The 18,690-nt window shown below is 43.6% G+C and overlaps 2 protein-coding genes across 3 annotated transcripts in view; one reads left to right on the top strand and one right to left on the bottom strand.

The window, feature by feature from the left end:
• The window catches only part of LOC126191305 (uncharacterized), a 532,110-nt gene that overhangs the window by 58,217 nt on the left and 455,203 nt on the right, over positions 1-18,690 (bottom strand). The gene's annotated exons all lie outside the window — the stretch shown is intronic.
• LOC126191292 (PAX3- and PAX7-binding protein 1) overlaps positions 1-18,690 on the top strand; it is a 172,640-nt gene that overhangs the window by 132,360 nt on the left and 21,590 nt on the right. The window contains exon 1 of one of the 2 annotated variants that reach the window (XM_049932121.1): positions 3,145-3,309. The exons of the other annotated variant lie outside the window; for it this stretch is intronic. The gene's annotated coding sequence lies outside the window, so the exon portion shown is untranslated. Of the gene's footprint in view, positions 1-3,144; positions 3,310-18,690 lie in introns of those variants that run through there. 2 annotated transcript variants of the gene reach the window in all.

Raw genomic sequence — 18,690 nt, 5'->3', positions numbered from 1 at the left:
AACTGTCAGTATTGCTGCGCTAAACCCGCAACCCGTCAGTGCTATCGCAGATTGATTTAAAGAACTGGCTACAGGGAAGTGATAGGAAAGGTAGATGTAGGGTTAAAGTATAGACAGTGCACAAAAAATCTGAATCTGGATGGCCGGAGAAGGGATTTGAACCGCTGTTTTACCGTGTGTCATACGACTGCACCCTCTCTCTCGGGTGATCAATTCCCAGGCACATGCTTTATAGGCATTACTCATTCAAGGGTTCTTTTCACTTTAAATATTTATTTCTGACCATTGGTAAAGCTGCCTTTTTTCCAAACTATATTGACAATGACGACGCCACACGAGCGCACGCAATGTGCGTCGAGCCAGCGCAGTGTGGATTTGATTCTGGTGCCAGAATCAAATAGAAGAACGAATGAGTGCAATATTCTTATACCTGTAACGTTACTACCTCTCTTGTTGGTGCACAGTTCTGGCTTTTCGTTTCGTAGTGGAAAAAAACAGTAGAGCTAAATCAAGATACCGTTGTATCATCTGTAACCCTCAAGAAAAACTTCAGTGATTTAAGATGACATAATATGTTCCTGATCCTGAAACATGTGGGCTTAAAGTACAGAAACAGACTGGTAATCTACAAAGCAAAGTTGAAATAATAAAAAAGGAAAATCAAGAAAGATAAATTTAAGTTAAAAACAGTTCTCAGGTAGTGATGCAACTTATCACGACTGTTGTTTACGTTGTACGTCGAGGAAATGATGAAGTGGAGTAAACTTTTGCGAGAGGAATAGAGACTAAACAACCAGTGCTAAAATCCACAGATGAACGAGAGGTTTTTGCCGAAATAGTTTCTGGTTTTCTATTATTTGGAACTAAATCACGAGATGGCAGTTGTTCGTTAATGTGGTAAATACGAAGTCTACAGGTGAAAAGTCAAATAAGGTAACAATCAAATGCTCGTGTCTTAAATGGTACTATGGGACACTGGAGCAGAATGTATACATCAGCAAATCCAACATTAAAAACACAACTTGAATGCTCTGAATTTGACAACTGTATAACCGAACCTGAATTTTAACGGAAACTGAATATCACACTCAGGAAGCTACTGTATTTACTTAATGATTTGCTTATAGTTCCTATTCGTGACAGCTATACCTTGGGAACTAATGCGGAAAGAGTTTTCCTCCTCAAAACAAATTGTACAATAAGGAGGCATACTCCTCAGCTGGTAGGATAAAAGGATTCTTTTCTTAATTACTCACCATATGTGTAATATCTTGCAAAACCAGACTTTTTCCATGGGATCTATACTTTTCTTAGCACGATCTACATTTCCATAACGTAACATTCTCAAGTCCACCTTACAGAAAAAGCGCTTGAAATTATCTTATCATTGACCATCTGGGATCACGTAACAAATTCAATTCCTCTTTTTTGTGTTGTTTCCCATCATTCTAGCAGTCTTTGAACGTCTGCCCGCGTAGTCGTTTTCTTTCTTCTGTCTGTGTTGTTCCTGATTTCTTATTTTTCTGATTTAGAAGCCTCATTCGGTAGCTATGTCCAAATAATGTTAACCTACGCTTTACCATTACTTTTGATATTTTCTGAATATTTTGTTAGACCTCGTAATTACTTCTTGTTTTCAAACCATCTGTTGTTTATCTTGCACACATTTTAGTAATCCTTCCTTCAAGTATCTCTATTCTGTCCAGCATATAGCTCATTATTAAGTATTACAGGCATATAAATATTCTGGAATAGTGTTGTAGTGTATTTCTAGATATGTATTTCTTATTGTAGGTGTTTTCAGTCTAACCGTCTTCTTTTTACGATTTACGAATTCTTTCATCTATTAGTAAATCTTTCTAGTCCATTCTGCTATGTGGTCCCTCCAAAATATTTCAACTAACTCATTCTGTTTTAGTGTTTCAACATACTGGTATTTTGGTGCGTTTTTTTAATACTGTATTTCTTATGAATATCTATTTTCAGCTGAAATTCTCCTACCAGTTCTACTAACCTTTCTTTCCAAAAGATGATTATTATTACTTTTCGTATTCCTTCTTTCATTTTTCTATCTATTCTGGAAAAAATGGCATTGTTATACGTTTGTATATTAGTAGTTGATAAAGAATGTTTTTTTGTACGGTTGTGGCTCAGAAAACTAGTCGACCTATACGGATCGACCCCTAGGAAGTTATCTTAAAATTTTTTCTTCAGTAAAACCATGTTCAGAGCTACCATTAATTACCTTGCGGTGCCGTGCACTGGACTCTTATTCTAGAGTCGCAAGTTTCACTTTCACGCGGTTAGTGTGGTTTAGATTTTCTGTAACCTCCATAAATGCCATGATGGTTGCTCCAGTGAGACCACGACCAGCTACCTTTACTAGCGTTGTCTATCTGAGAGAGTACTCTGGTACAAATGCCAATTATATCGACGAGTCAGCCGTTTTTCTTTTTCACTCTGTTAATTCTTTGCTCAAAGGCACACTGAAACTCTCAGTGGGTGCCCAATTTAGACTTGTCTCTTTTCGGTGCGTCACTTCGTTTCTATGGAACCACCCATTCAATTATTTCGTATTGTTAAATTGGTTCAAATGGCTCTAAGCACTATGGGACATAACATCTGAGGTCATCAGTCCCCTAGACTTGGAACTACTTAAACCTAACTAACCTAAGGACATCACACACATCCATACCAGAGGCAGTATTCGAACCTGCGACCGTAACAGCAGCGCGGTTCCTGACTGAAACGCTTAGAACCGCTCGGTCACAGCGGCCGCCTGTTGTTAAATTTTATTTATATCTTGAAGTGGCAACGCTCGTCCCCAATGAAACAGCAAAAGAATTACTTCACAGTTCCAAAAAATTATCTCTGTCGTACCTAGTTGTTAACTTGATCTGGAGAATGGATTGCACGGCATGGCAGGATTAGTTAGACCTTTGTACGGGCGTCCCGACGCCGTTGGCCTGGCACTAGCGAGGACAAAGACTCTTCAGAGGCAGCCGTCGGTTGAACAACCTGCCGGCAGAGGCTGCCTCGGCAGCGGACGGGGCGCGCGTTTTTTGCCCAGCTGGCCGGCCGCCGGTTTAAGGTCAGCGTAGCCGATCACGTGACCGGCGGCGCGCTGGCGGCCGCCATCTTGGATCCGGAGTGTTCGCGCCAACGCCGCCATTGTCTACAAATGTGTATAGGTTATGTGCTGCGGTGCTTGAAACACGAATAGCAGTGCGGGCAGGGAGAACAAAAGGAGGCAGGCGTCGCCGTCGCCGCCGCCGCCCGACGCCATTGTTGCAGCTTACAGCCAGTGTGGTGGGTATTTGCTCTGCTAGCTCGCTCCTTCAGACGAGAGCGGCGTACGCTTGGATTTTATGAGGGATAACTTAAAACTTCCCTCCTCTGTAACATACCTTCATATCCCAGAAGATGTAAAAGTAGCTGAAACCGTACTTTCTGAGTTTGCGCGCTTCATTTCTGTTGAGTAGCGTAATACATCTTGGTCTTCATTGACTCAGTCGTTAAGACCTTATTCCGGTGCTGATGGGCTGCAGCCTATAATGTCCTTCTAGATAATCATATAATATATATCACACACACACACACACACACACACACACACACACACACACACACACACACAGAGTCTCTCCTTCCCATATTACCCCAACCCCAACATACTCCCTACAGATAGTTACATTTCTCAACCATGGAAAAGTGACAATTCATCCGTGTTATCTTTTCGCGGTAATTGCCAGTGGACCCTATATCTCATCCGTCCTTCCAGTTTTCTTGTCTTTAATTTTTATTTAACTGATTAATCTTTTACGCTGCTTCGAAATTTGCGTTGTTGTGAAATTTTGTGACACAGAATAAATGTACAGGACTAGGAATCGAACCAGGACCCCTGTTCTTCGCGAGCAGTGCCTTTGCTGAATGAGCTATCCGAGCATAACTCATGATTAGCTGTCTCGCTTTATTTCAGTCGGTGCCTGTCCGTACATTCCAAACAGCAAACAAAATCTCTATATCTCGATGGACAAACACTGCCCAGAGAAAGGAACGGCTTCGGGTAAGCCACCATCTGCGGTACGTAGTTCTTATCTACCAGAAGATTTCGGCTGATTTATTATGTTACTCACCGCACTAATCATTTTCCTCTAAAACGACAAGTCGATTTCCGTATAAACATATCCAAGGACGTGGCATTTAAATCTGCGGAATACAACAATTCTTCTTCTAGTGAACGTGTATCGTAGCAGTGTCGACGTACTTGTTGAAGTATGTTATACAAGTGTTGCGGCACCAGAAGCAAGGGCGACAGATTCCGGCTTGGAGCTGTCTTTGCCGTATGGGTTTTTACGGCATCCGTTTCTTCTCGCAACTGCCATTTGTCGAAAGGCCTTAACCTGTTAATAACTTGTAGCTGCTTCAGAGAATTACTTTTCCGGGAATTTTCTCCGTCTTGGGAACTACTGAGAAGGGGAACGGGTGGGGTAGTCGAATTTGTTTTGCAGCTAGGTTAGGTGAGTTCATTACTACAGCGATTTTCAGTTTACGCTGACCTTCTTGTCCCGTTAGAGCTATTGTGGTCCTCGTGACATCATCGCACATACCAGACGCGAAACTCACTAGCGTCCGTTACCGCCTTCTCCGAACATGCTCTGTCTGCGGCTGTTAGCTACTGTCAGAGTTACCTACCTGACACTTTTCTTTAAAATGATCAGTGATTGGACTGACAGGTGACAGAGCTCTTTTCTGGCCAGTCAAATACTGTACTGTCGTATTTTACAAGTCCACCATGCATTGAGACCTACTGCCAAGAACCCAGCACAGCAGTTGTAGACAGTTTGTGGAATGCAGGGCAGATGTGCAGTCTCAGTGCAAGAGTATTATTTGATGTTGCCTTCACGTATAATTTCCTCCAGCATGTGAGACATTAGTTTTCCTTTCTTCTCTTTTCTGTTATGTTTTAAGGGGACGAGGTCTATATCCAGTCGACATATCACCACGGTTCACAGGTTAAGACACACTATACGAAATCTGCGAGATAACTTTTTTGACAGCAGCATATACGAAACTTCCACGTCAAATCTGGTCGTCCTTCCATTTCGTACGTGTAGCACACAGACTAGTTAGCATTCTGGACTAACATTTAACAAAGAGGTAGCGGAGAAAGCGACTTTCTTTCTCTCGCAGCCCTAAACCCAGTATGAAATTTACGTGCTGAGAACAGCCTCACTCTAGACCACATACGCTACTTAGAAATACCAGGAAAATTATACTGATCCGATCATTCGACTTCTTGATCCTAATGTGTCTGAAGCAAAGGCACACTAACTATTTCCCCGCTGTCCATGTGTTATGGATTGAGGAGCATGGGACACCCCACTCCAAATCCCTACCCCCTGTTACTACAAGAAATTCTAAGCTTTTGGGCCTGAAATGTACGTGTAAATTAATATATTAATTTTATATAGTCTGGCAACACGTTCTCTCATTCTCAATCATCGCATGCTTACATTTGACATAATTAGAGTCGCACTTAGTTGATTAAAAGTGTCAGTTTTCTCTTAGTCCACAGAGCTGCAGACACAAATCCGAAGAAATTAATTCATTTAGAGACGTGTTCCCGCTGTAGGGAGAAGACTTACACGTTGGCTACTTAGTGAGGCCAGTCAAGAATTGATGACAGATGACACTTGTGTTATGAGACCAAACTGCGTGGTCATCGGTCCTTTCGACAGCGAAATGATCAACTGTTGTCTGTAGAGCAAGGGAAAGGCAGCGGGGATTTTTTCCTGGTTCAGTCAAGGTGAATTCGAAGTTGCTTTTCGTTTTTTCAACAAGTTGCATTTGATTCCTTGTGTTCTCCTCGTGAGTGAGTGCAGTGCCGTCCCACGTCAAATACAATGTCGTCCACAGGTGGTTAAATCCTTTCACACACAAACACACACACGACTTTGTGATAGACTGGAGTCGAATTTCGCGCTTTTCGCAAGCAATCATCATAACTATTTGGCTATCTCAGCACACCTTCAGATCTAGCTAAAACTTTAATTGCCACTCGTTTTCCTCCAGTTATTTCCGAACAGATATGGATAGTTCTCGATTCCGGAGAAGAGACACCAAAGAATCTGATATGATGAGGATTGTGTGTTACCCTGGTGTTTCAGCAGTTATTTACAGTTTCGTTTTTGTTTTGTGTAGCTAGAGTCAGCCCAAACAATATACGTCGCTTATCACGTCTTCCATGCGATGTCCAGTATCGACGGAAAGCGTCGGTTTCTTTCTCGTTGTAAATAAAATGATTTTTAAAGCGGAATTTTACGTACCCAGTCGATAGAGCTGTCGCAGGTTAGTCTATCGGTATTTATATCAGTGACAGTAAAACACGAAGAATAAACGCAAGCCAGCAACGATTCAGTAGCGCTGGGTGCGTAGGCTGGCACGTAAATTTCCGCTTTAAAAGTCGTTTTGTTTATAATGGGAAAGAAATCGACGTGGGCGTCACATGGAAGCGCTGTTTGTTTGGGCTGACCAACTACACAACGCAAAAACGAAATTGCAAATATCTGCTGAAACACCAGAGAAAATATGCCTGATTAGGAGAGATACCATATATAATAATTTTAAATAATTTCACTGAAATGAAATTGAGGTAATTGATATGGAAGAAATGAAGATCTAACAATAGATTGGAGAACCATGTGTGTTTGTCCGGAAGTGAAGGTTGAAAACCAGTGACAATGAAAGAGAGTATGAGACAGACCTGGAGGCGCTCTCAGACAGCATAATGATTTCGAATTGACTCCTCGCGAAAAACTGGAGCTATACATGATAGATCAGTGTATCCAGATTTTGAAAGAGCATTTGAAGTAAGATGAGTGCTGTGCAGAGACCGTTCGAAGACTTCGTGTAATTTTTGGTAAGTGAGACGCGCCTAATGTGTCAACAGTGTAGAGACTGGTAAGGAAATTTGAAGATACAGGATCGACCGTGAACACTGAATGACGTGGACGTCCTCATTATTGTTGATCGGTAGAGGATGTCACTCTCGTCAGTGAGAGTGCCACTGCGAGACCGGTAAGTCGATTCGCCGCCATTATCAATGGTTAGCCAATCAGAGAAGCAGTTTGCATCGAATTTTAACAAAAGAGCTGCGTTTGCATCCTTTTACGATCCGACTAACACAAGAGCTGAAGCCGATGGACCATTTGAAGCCTCGAACATTTGTCGTTGGGTATTCACGAAATAAGAATTTGGTAGTGATTTTCATAAGTAAGTAATATTCATTGACGAAGCACGCTTCCAGCGTTTATGTGAATAAACAAAATTGTCGGTTTTTGGGCACACAGAATCCTCACATGGTCCGTGGGAAGCGTCTTTATACAGAACTCGTCACTGTTTGACGCGGGCTGCGTTATGGGCTGGCGGACTAATTGGGTCATACTTTTCTTGAATACGGCACTGGAAAAGCAGTGGCAGCGACTGGTGATCGTTATCTCCACCTTATAACACAGTTTTTATGGCCGCGGTTCAAGAATTGAATGTGGAACACACATGGTTCCAACAGAGTGGGACCAGTTGCCACACTGTGTTTCAAACAAGAAAACTTCTGAAAGGGAGTCCCTACTCGTCTCGTCTCTCGGAATGGCGATCAGAACTGGCCACCGAGATTGTAGGGGGATGTCAAATCTTGTGTTTATGTGAACAATCCACGAACCATCCCTCAACTCAAGGCAGATATGTGAACAATCCACGAACCATGCCTCAACTCAAGGCAGAAATTAGACGTGCCATGGGTCAGATTCAAACGGAACTTTGCTCTTGGGTCGTTGTAAATTTTGCCCCCAGAGTGAATATGTGCATACGAAGCCATATAGGACATTTGGCTGATAGTTCGTTTCATGTTTAGTCGCAGTCTTTGTGTTCCATACAGACGTAATAACACTAGCAATTTTCAGATAAAATTTGTGTTTTTTTTAATTAAAAATTGCGTTCTTTACGAGGCACAGTATAGAAGTGATCCTGATCCGCCTTTAAAGTGCCTTACAGGGTGTTTATAAATGAATATCGGGGTTTTAACGCTTTATAATATTTATTATATTAAACTTACAGTTCTAAGTGGTATGTCAAATGAAAGAGCAACTCAAACAGTTTCACCTAGAAGCTTATAAATGTTCAATGTGAGCACCATTCGTCACAGGGCACACATCAAGTCTATAGCCGAGTTCTTCCGAGACTTTGATAAGTGTGTCTTCGGTGATTGTAGCAACAGCTGCTTCAATCCGGTTTCTTAATTCAGGGAGGTCTGCTGGCAGCGGAGGCACGTACACACGATCCTTGATGAAGCCCCAAAGGAAAAAATGTCATGGCGTTAGGTCGAGTAAACGTGGAGCCATTCAAAACAAGCCCTGTCATTGGGCCCCTTGCGGCGCATCCATCACTCGGCTATAGACTTGATGTGTGCCGTGTGACAAATGGTGCTCACATTGAACATTTATAAGGTTCTTGGCATTGAGGAAGCAGTAAAAGAAACAAAACAAAAAAAATCGGAGTAGGTATTAAAATATGGAGAAGAAATAAAAACTTTAAGGTTCGCCGATGACATTGTAATTCTGTCAGAGACAGCAAAGGATTTGGAAGAGCAGTTGAACGGAATGGACAGTGTCTTGAAAGGAGGATATAAGATGAAAATCAACAAAAGCAAAACGAGGATAATGGAATGTAGTCGAGTTAACTCGGGTGATGCTGAGGGAATTAGATTAGGAAATGAGACACTTAAAGTAGTAAAGGAGTTTTGCTATTTGGGGAGCAAAATAACTGATGATGGTCGAAGTAGAGAGGATATAAAATGTAGACTGGCAATGGCAAGCAAAGCTTTTCTGACAAAGAGAAATTTGGTAACATCGAGTATAGATTTTAGTGTCAGGAAGTCGTTTCTGAAAGTATTTGTGTGGAGTGTAGCCATGTATGGAAGTGAAACATGGACGATAAATAGTTTGGACAAGAAGAGAATAGAAGCTTTCGAAGTGTGGTGCTACAGAAGAATGCTGAAGATTAGATGGGTAGATCACATAACTAATGCGGAGTTATTGAATAGAATTGGGGAGAAGAGGAGTTTGTGGCACAAGTTGACTAGAAGAAGGGATCGGTTGGTAGGACATGTTATGAGGCATCAAGGGATCACCAATTTAGTATTGGAGGGCAGCATGGAGGGTAAGAATCGTAGAGGGAGACCAAGAGATGAATACACTAAGCAGATTCAGAAGGATGTAGGCTGCAGTACATACTGGGAGATGAAGCAGCTTACACAGGATAGAGTAGCATGGAAAGCTGCATCCAACAAGTCTCAGGACTGAAGACCACAACAACAACAAAGGTTCTTGGTAAAACTGTTTGAGTTGCTCTTTCATTTGACATATCATTTATAACTGTAAGTTTAATGAAATAAATATTATAAAGCGTTAAAACCCCGATATTCATTTATAAACACCCTGTATTTTTGTTTGCGTCGCGGTTGTTGTGCTCCGTCCGTTAATGGCGAACAGTTACTCGACTCGAGCGATGGCTTGTATACGTACGGCAGGCGAGCCGTGGAGAAGAAGGGTTGGCGTACATCCTGCTCCTCCGAGCGTGGAAGGAAAGAGAGCACACATAGGCACACGTGGTGCCGCGTCTGGCGGGCGCTAGGGTTGTGGCAGGGTCGTTGACCACACACATCCTGCGTGGCGCTGTGCGGCGCGGGGTATGTGGCGGCCCGCATCTGCCGCCTCCGGCCTTTGTGCCGGTGGCTGGGCGGGGCGGACACCGCCCGCCTGCTTCGGTTTCGAGTTATTTCTGTAATAATAACTGCGAGCCGAGGGCGAGGTGAGACGGGGCGAGGCTCGCGCCAGTAGCCGGCCTTGAGCCGCGTCGCCAACTGAGCGCCAGACGCGGCCGCGCAGATCCGGCACACTTGGAGCACTGGCCCGTCGGGACCTCTGCTCTGCTCTCCTCCACTACGCTCCACTCCACTAGTGAGCGCCTAGTCCCATCTGCTGGTCTCACGTGCCGACGCGGCAGTATGCAGTTTTGCTGCAGCGTCGGCGAGAGCGCATCTTAAAATAGCGGCCGCCGATTGGACTTTGCGGAACGGGCGCCTGAACCGAGTGGCCTTCGTAGTGAACGGTATCGCCTCAGCCTGTCTTGCAACACTGGTGCCCTTTCTGGCAGCTGATCTTGGAGGACAAGCGTGATGAGGGCACGCGACCTTCGCGTATTCCGCTTTTGCCACGGCCTCTCGTGAAGCGTCTTCAACCAAAATGTCTTCTAAACGTCGTATGTCAGATTCCATGTTAGCCATAGTAGCTTTTCTCGGCAAACCGATACGTAATAACAAAATCCATCTACTCTTATAGCGTCGTTACTATGGCAGTGTACATTCAGAATCCACAGCATCATCAGTTTTTGAGTAAAGAGCTTCACTGCAATGTCAATACGCTTGAAACGCATGCATATGAGAGCTGTACTGGATTGTCTGTTGCAATTCGCGAAATTTTTTTGTAATAGATATGGAATTGCAGATGAAAGTATATAGATTCTTGTTATAGCTTATACTATACCTGTGAATTTGTGAATTTTGTTGATTTACTTTGTATATAAGATCCCAGTGGAGAAACTCGTACATCTTCAACATGCACAGTTTTCGAAGATGACAACAACAAGTTCCAGAGGTATTAAAATATCCATGCAATTTATCATTGTCTTCGAAAACTCGAAGTGGTAGATGGGCGAATTGCTCCACTGGAATGTCTTACACAAAAGAAATCAACAAAATTCGTAGGCATACCATAAATTTCAACAAAAATCTTAAAATATTCTTTTGTAATTCTGTGTCTATACCACGAGAGTTACGAAAATTCCAATTAAGAATGCACTACAACTCTCACACATACGCCTTTCTGCCGTGCTGACATCGCTTTGTAGTCTTTATTTAAAAACTGAAGCCCTGACGATGAAACAATGGCTTCGAAATGGCGTTAGACTAGTAACAATGCCATAAAAGATAGACGGATTTTGTTACAATGATTGCGACACACACACACACACACACACACACACACACACACACACACACACACACACACACACCAAAGTTACTGCTGCCTCGTAATATGACACAGAATTCATAGCCCCAGAACTGTGTTTCAAATCGCTCTGAGCACTATGGGACTCCACATCTGAGGTAGTCAGTCCCCTAGAACCTAGAACTACTTAAACCTAACTAACCTAAGGACATCACGCACATCCATGCCCGAGGCAGGATTCGAACCTGCGACCGTAGCAGTCACGCGGTTCCGGACTGAAGTGCCTAGAACCGCACGGCCACTGCGTCCGGCAAACTGTGTTTCAAGGTATGCTGTGTCGTCGTTACTTCCATCACAATTCGTTTTGTTTGTATGTATTTATGGTTGTCTACTTGGAATTTTTAAAACATAGACGCGAAACTCCCGTCTCTCTGCCGCGTAACAAGCTACTGGCGATCGTGGGAAGAACAAATACTTACAGAATTCTCTGTAAGCTATAATTTATCTAGTTTTTCATTGCGATTGTCACCGTGTCTTACTGATATGAGTAAATACGTTTCAAGACCTCTACTAGATTTAATTGGCGCCATATTTCGTGTTTCATGGATTCAGAGTGCAAAAGATACATTAAAAGTGAGGTGTGTCAGCCTTTTTTGTTTTCTTGTTTCGAGGTCTTACACCTCATCTTCAAGTAGATCAGGGGATTACATGACAGTTTCTTTTTCAGGATATAGCTTGTTGTCTGCCTTACACTTAATTTCGCTTCAGATTAGTTACTTTGTGTCGCTTGTTATCATAATATGGCAAGTTATACGTTATAAACAATAACAAGCTTCTTGCAAGATGTTCCAGCATAAAGAACGCCGATGGTCTTTACGTATACGCATTTGCGGCATTGAACAACACACAAACAAAAAACAAAAACCCTCCGAGATCAGGCATGAGTAGAAGTACAGTATCTTGTGAGCGAAAGAACATTACCAGCTCACACTGTACTATTGACCGCCCCTGGTAGCTGTGTGGTCAGCGCGACAGAATGTCATACCTAACGGCCCGGGTTCGATTCCCGGCTGGGTCGGAGATTTTCTCCGCTCAGGGACTGGGTGTTGTGTCTCGTCGAAGTGGCGTCAACTCTAAAGACTTGCACCAGGCGATCGGTCTACACGATGGGAGGCCCTAGCCACATGGCATTTTTTACTGTGCTATTGAACAGATGGATATATACAGGGTGGTCAGGAATAGTCTGTAAAATTGTAACGTTGTTACAGGGTATGTATGCTGAGATATAATTATTAAGAAGAGAAAGCGATACGTTGCGCCGTTTCCTAGTTATTTGGCGTGGAAGGTAGCCAATGAGGGTCTTGCGCGCACAAATTCAAGCGGCCTGCCAGGGCGGTGTCGCCAAACGTGTGGATCGGCGAAAAAAAATTAAAAAAGAAAAAAGAGAGAGAGAAGTAAAAATTGGACATGGGATGGTAGTAAAATCGAACCCGAACAAGAGGCTGAGCAGTCCCGTGTACCATTATCTATGCTATGAGAGCAACTGACACTAGTTGTATCTGGGGGGCTGCTTGAATTTGCTGCGCAACGGCCTGACTGGCTAACTTCAATGCTAATTAACTTGGAGATGGCGCAACGCAACAAGCGTTTCAAACTATTTCTGACCACCCCGTATAACGAGCTTAGATGTTTTTTAACTAGGTGGAATATCTTGTAAATAGGTTCGTTATTCTTTCCAGTGTTTGAGTTCAGTGCCATACTACGATAACAACTTATCTGAGCCGAAATTAAGTGTAAGGCAAACAACTGGCCATAACCAGAAAATGAAATTGTCATGTAATGCACCGATCCATCTGAAGATGAAGGTGTAAGTCCTTCAAACGCTTCGTGGAGAAATATAAATGTGGTTTGGCACTGATAATTATTTTACTTTGTCTTTATATAACAAAGATTCACAATTTCCAAATCACAGTCCATCATAAGGTGATTCAGAGCACAACCACGTGGGTGAAGAAGTACTTTGTCCATCCATATACCTTTAGTCCAACCTCGTCATATGAGTCCTACGTGAGCAGTATTGTGGAAGTTAACAACTGTTTTCTAACCTTAGAAATTAATTGAAGTTTGCTGCTTCCTTGCCGGCCGCTGTGGTCGAGCGGTTCTAGGCGCTTCAGTCCGGAGCCGCGTTGCTGCTACGGTCGCAGGTTCGAATCCTGCCTCGGGCATGGATGTGTGTGATGTCCTTAGGTTAGTTACGTTTCAGTAGTTCTAAGTCTAGGGGACTGATGACCTCAGATGTTAAGTACCATAGTGCTTAGAGTCATTTGCTGCTTCCTTTCCTCCTCAACTGATACTATTTTCAAGCCCCTAGCTTATAGTGACACGCAGTGCTAATCCCAACGTTTGTATCCGTGTTATGGCAGATCGTACATTCAACATGTTAATCTGTACTCACCGGCTAAAAATAATTACATTTAACTCTGAGCAGTGTCCATAGTGCCAATTGCAGTTCGCGGTTTATCAAGAGTAATCGTGTGTAATGAGAGCTGTCCTTCACGTTTAACATCCTACGAATACCTACACGAAGAACCACAAGTTTAGTCGCAGTTTGACCAAAGAAAGTTTAGATCGTCGGAATCGAGCTTGTTAACTTGAAGCATAACCCACAGCGTATTATGAATGTTGAACATAGGCCGGCCGGAGTGGCCGTGCGGTTCTAGGCGCTACAGTCTGGAACCGAGCGACCGCTACGTCGCAGGTTCGAATCCTGCCTCGGGCATGGATGTGTGTGATGTCCTTAGGTTAGTTAGGTTTAATTAGTTCTAAGTTCTAGGCGACTGATGACCTCAGAAGTTAAGTCGCATAGTGCTCAGAGCCATTTGAACCATTTTTTGTTGAACATAGACTTGTCTCTAGGGACGGATCTCATGGTCAGATGTTTTCCGCGACTTTAGCTTCGGAAGCCGAGTCCGTGATTTCTGATTGTCTTTAGTTTCTTTAAAACACTACTACAAGTAAATATCGGGAAAGGCCGTTATCTGGTAGGAGGTTTTTTTATCGTCTTCCCTGACCATTGTCGGAGTTGTGTATCTGTTGATTTCGGCGCAAAAAGGCTTTGACTGAGGTCTGATCCGGACAGACTACGGCCAGAGATGTCGGTTCCTTGACCGCCAACGGTATCCCCGCGGCCAAAACAAGTTTGCTCTGACTCACACCTGCTGTGTACTGCACTCAATACACAGGTACCGACATTCCTGTCGAGTACGGGGAAAGCCCCCGACAGTCTGCGAGGAAAGTGAAACACCGACTGACTAAATTCCGCATCCGTGTCTAGCTCCCTTTGGCTTTCAGAACAAAAACCGGGAAATAGTGATTTCTGATTAATAAAAATACAAAACGAGACCGCATGTCCCACAGCGTCGTTACGACTCCTCTCCAAAGGGGAATATGTTCAGCAAATTCTTTACTGACGTGGCTTTCGCTCGTTGTCACGCATGTGGAACGATTTCCGGCATAGACTAATGCTTACGTATAAAGAAATGTAAAGAATAAGTCATAAATTATCTAAATATCAGGGTCTAATGACCCGTCTGCTAGAGGAAATTGATGAACGAAGTAATTAGTCAAAGTTAAACCGTACTGTACTTGTTCCTTTAGTTCGGCGAAGTCTTAAAATTTTGCATTTAACATCGAGTTTGCGATTGCTATCCGCTAGTGACTTAAATTTTGCTTTTCATATGCTTGTAACAGTTATTTTATGGTCAGCTGTAACATATCTGTTGATTAAGTATTTTTTTATTTTTATGCGATATCGTTTGCCAAAATAAATTTTGTCGCCGCCTCTTTCACCACTATTCAGCGTCAAGCAGGGAAAACCTACGGCGGAGTCTGAGATTGGGGTCAAGAGAACGTGGATGTCCGCTCAACGTGAACGCTACGGAGAAAGCGACGCTATTGCGGACAACTTGGTTTTCACGGTATTTACATTTTATTCATCCCGATTTTGTTACCAACAAGTACCTTGTTGAATCGCACCCACTCCTACAGAGAAGCTGGAAAATGCGGGCGCTACGTATCAATATATTCGAACTGTGTGTTATTTCGTGAACGGTTGTAGATGTCGCATGGAGGTTTTCGGAAAATGATGGCACGTCGAGAGGGATGTACGTGAGTTCGTTAGTCGTCGTAGCCATTGTATCAACCGCGACGCTGAAGCAAGTAGTTTGTTTTCTGAATTGATATACTTTTTTAACATTATTCGAAAAGTCGAGGTTAGAGTATTACACTCATTAAAGTTGACATGGAAACTTTCCGCAAAAATATCCGAGAAAAGTGCACATGTTCAAATGTGTGTGAAATCTTACGGGACTTAACTGCTAAAGTCATCAGTCCCTAAGCTAACACACTACTTAACCTAAAGTATCCTAAGGACAAACACACACACCCATGCCCGAGGGAGGACTCGAACCTCCGCCGGGACCAGCCGCACAGTCCACGACTGCAGCGCCTCACACCGCTCGGCTAATCCCGAGCGGCAAGTGCACATGTTTGTAAGGCAAAGGTGCTGGTGTCGGCTGTTCCGATATAAACACAGCCAAGATGACGCTTTTATGCATGGCTCCGTCGCTTTGTGCTGCAAGAAGACATGCCTAAGCTGGTTAGATAAAATGTATTTCTTTCTGGTCCCACTTCATACGACACAAGTACAGGGTGAGTTACAGTTTTTGTAAATTCAACTGTATACACATTTCTAGCGTTTCAGAAGGCGCTTATGAAAGTCAGTTCAAATGTGTGTATGCCTGAGTAGATTGTGGTATTATGTTGTGTCATAACAGTGTGTGGCGAACACTGAAGAAAGTATGTAATTGTATAAAACTTGTAGGCTGCATAACACTGATCAACTATGAACATCGGAGTGGTTGCTGGGTATGGGGCTAATTTATTTCGAATTCTAAGAACTGGCGCAACAATAACGCCGTCTGCTACGCAGATGCACGTGTGATAGCCAGCGTAGCAGACCTGTATACACGTCATGTGGATGGCAGAGTCGCCATCGACGGGCTTCTTTCTCTCTGGCCTCTCAGTTGACTCACATATTTAACCCCTTAATATGCGTCGAATGACGGGCGTCCGGGGGAACGATTGATTGCCCCCACAGCGCTGCTTCTAAAATTAAAACGGCTGAGCCACTTGTTCTCAGCCGCCTTGTCACGAACATGCTTGAGACAATATCCTCACCCGTATAGTAGTCTGGTACAGCGCGTGATCGATAAGTAGCTTTTGGGGATCGCTTTATTTTTACTTATTTTGTCGTCTGTTTATTCCTAGTAAGTTCAAATCGCCATTTCTAGTAGAAAACCAACATTTCGACAGGTTTTCCTCGTTTTCGCCATAACTCTATTCCCTCCGAGAAAAACCGTAGCGCTGGCTGCTTTCCAGGCGACTGGAACGTTTGTGGGGGATTTTTGTGACGCCTACGTTGGCAGCCGCTCAACCGCGAAAGGCTAGCGTCGTGGGCTGCAAGGCGCAGGTCTTAGCGGGACTTGAGTAATTCCCTGCAACGTTCCGCAATAAAGCTGTGCCACAGTGTGTGTGTGTTGCTAGCCCAGCTAACATCGGCTGGGCAGTGTCGGCCGCTACCTAGCAAATGGCACGCGCACGAGCGGCCGAAATACCAGTCGCAAGAGTAACGGGCCTGCCTCCTGGGTCAACTGCAGCCCAACCGTCAGCTGAGCCTGCTTGCACGCTTGGCAACGTCGACACCTTGTGACGTCACATACACTTTCGCTCGCGTTTGTCTGGCTGCCGTCCGCCTCGCGTCGCGCCAGTACATCCGGTACGGCCTATCAAACGGCTCCCAAAACTGTTGGCCACTCTTGGTAGAGCCATCTCGGCAGGAAACTTGGCCGCCTATCGAGACAGCTAGGATCAGACAGAAGCCAAACTTTCGTACTACTCACACAAATGAAAAGTAACTGCCTTTCGCTCTCACCATCCTTGTTTTCCATTTCCACTGTGTTTCCGTAAATGTAAGGCAATAACAGCTTGAAGTGAGTTTCGCCACTCAGTGTTTAACGTTAGGTAGGCTACCCTAATTTTCTTACTCCCCTACGGCGAAGGCAAGAAATGCTGCTGCTCAGACCGAAGACTCATTTGATGCAACTCTCCATGCTAATCTGCCCTCCACCACAAGTCTCTTCATCTCTGCATACCTGCTGTAGACTATATCCATTTGTACTGGTTTGCTGTAGTCAGGCCTTGGTTTCCCTCTACTTTTTTACACCCCCCCCCCTCCCCGCTGACACCCACACGCAAGTTCCCTCCATTATCAGATTGTCGAGTTCTTGATTCCACAGGATGTGTCGTGTCAACCGATCCATTCTTTTAGTCAAGTTGTCTTACAAAGATCTATTCCCATTCACAATACTCAGTAAGCCGTCTTTGCTTATTGTACTATCCCGTCTACCCATCCTTTCTTCAGCATTCTTTTGTAAAACCGCATTTCAAAATCTGCAGACTTCCTAAACGTGATGAAAGTCCATGTTTCACTCTCATATATGACTACGCTCTAGATAAACACTCTCAGAAGGGAATTTCCAATACTAAAATATGCATGCAGTGTTGTAATTTCTCTCTTTCAGAAAAGCCTTTCTTGTTAGTTCTAGCCAGCATTTTATTTTGTCTTTGCCGCTGCCATCGTCAGTTACTTTGCAGTCCAAATAACAAAACTTATGTAGTACTTTTCTTATTGAAAAACCAGCAACCAGTTGCACGAAATAAATTTTATTTCTTTACCTGTTTGAGGCACTTACTGCCTCCTTCAGAAGATGGTAATGATAATATTTTGTTATTATAATAATAATTATTATTATTTTTATGTTGTTCAAATGGTTCAAATGGCTCTGAGCACTGTGGGACTCAACTGCTGTGGTCATAAGTCCCCTAGAACTTAGAACTACTTAAACCTAACTAACCTAAGGACATCACACACATCCATGCCCGAGGCAGGATTCGAACCTGCGTGCGGTTCCAGACTGTAGCGCCTTTAACCGCTCGGCCACTTCGGCCGGCTTTTATGTTGTTGTCGTTGGTATTGTTATCAGCGAGCGTCAAAAATGCGTCAAAACACTCGCTAATAATGCGATAATTATGATATTCTGAAGAAGGGCACTAACTGCCCGAAGCTGATAAAGAAATAAAATCTCTTCGTGCAGTTGGTAATGATTTTTATCAACAAAATGAAATACACCTACTGAAAATGGACAAAGTACTGAAAGTATTTGTGCTATCTCATTCAAAATGTTCAAATGTGTGTGAATTCCTAAGGAACCAAACTGCTTAGGTCATCGGTCCCTAGACTTACACACTACTTAAACTAACCTACGCTAAGAACAACACACACACCCATGCCCGCGGGAGGACTCGAACCTCCGGCGGGAGGGGTCGCGCAGTCCATGACATGACGCCTGAAACCGCGCGGCCACTCCACGCGGCTGCTATCTCATTCTGTAATTTAATTCCCTGAGCATCATCTGGTCTAATTCGACTACACTCCATCACCAAGAAATGCGAAAATGAAGGGAAAAGGAAGAACATACCTGTTCATTGAGCCGACATGCTCAGA

This window comes from Schistocerca cancellata, chromosome 1 (genome assembly GCF_023864275.1).
Source record: "Schistocerca cancellata isolate TAMUIC-IGC-003103 chromosome 1, iqSchCanc2.1, whole genome shotgun sequence".
NCBI lineage: Eukaryota > Metazoa > Arthropoda > Insecta > Orthoptera > Acrididae > Schistocerca > Schistocerca cancellata.
Note: the sequence above shows the minus strand (reverse complement) of the source record. Positions and strands in the feature narration are given on the sequence as shown.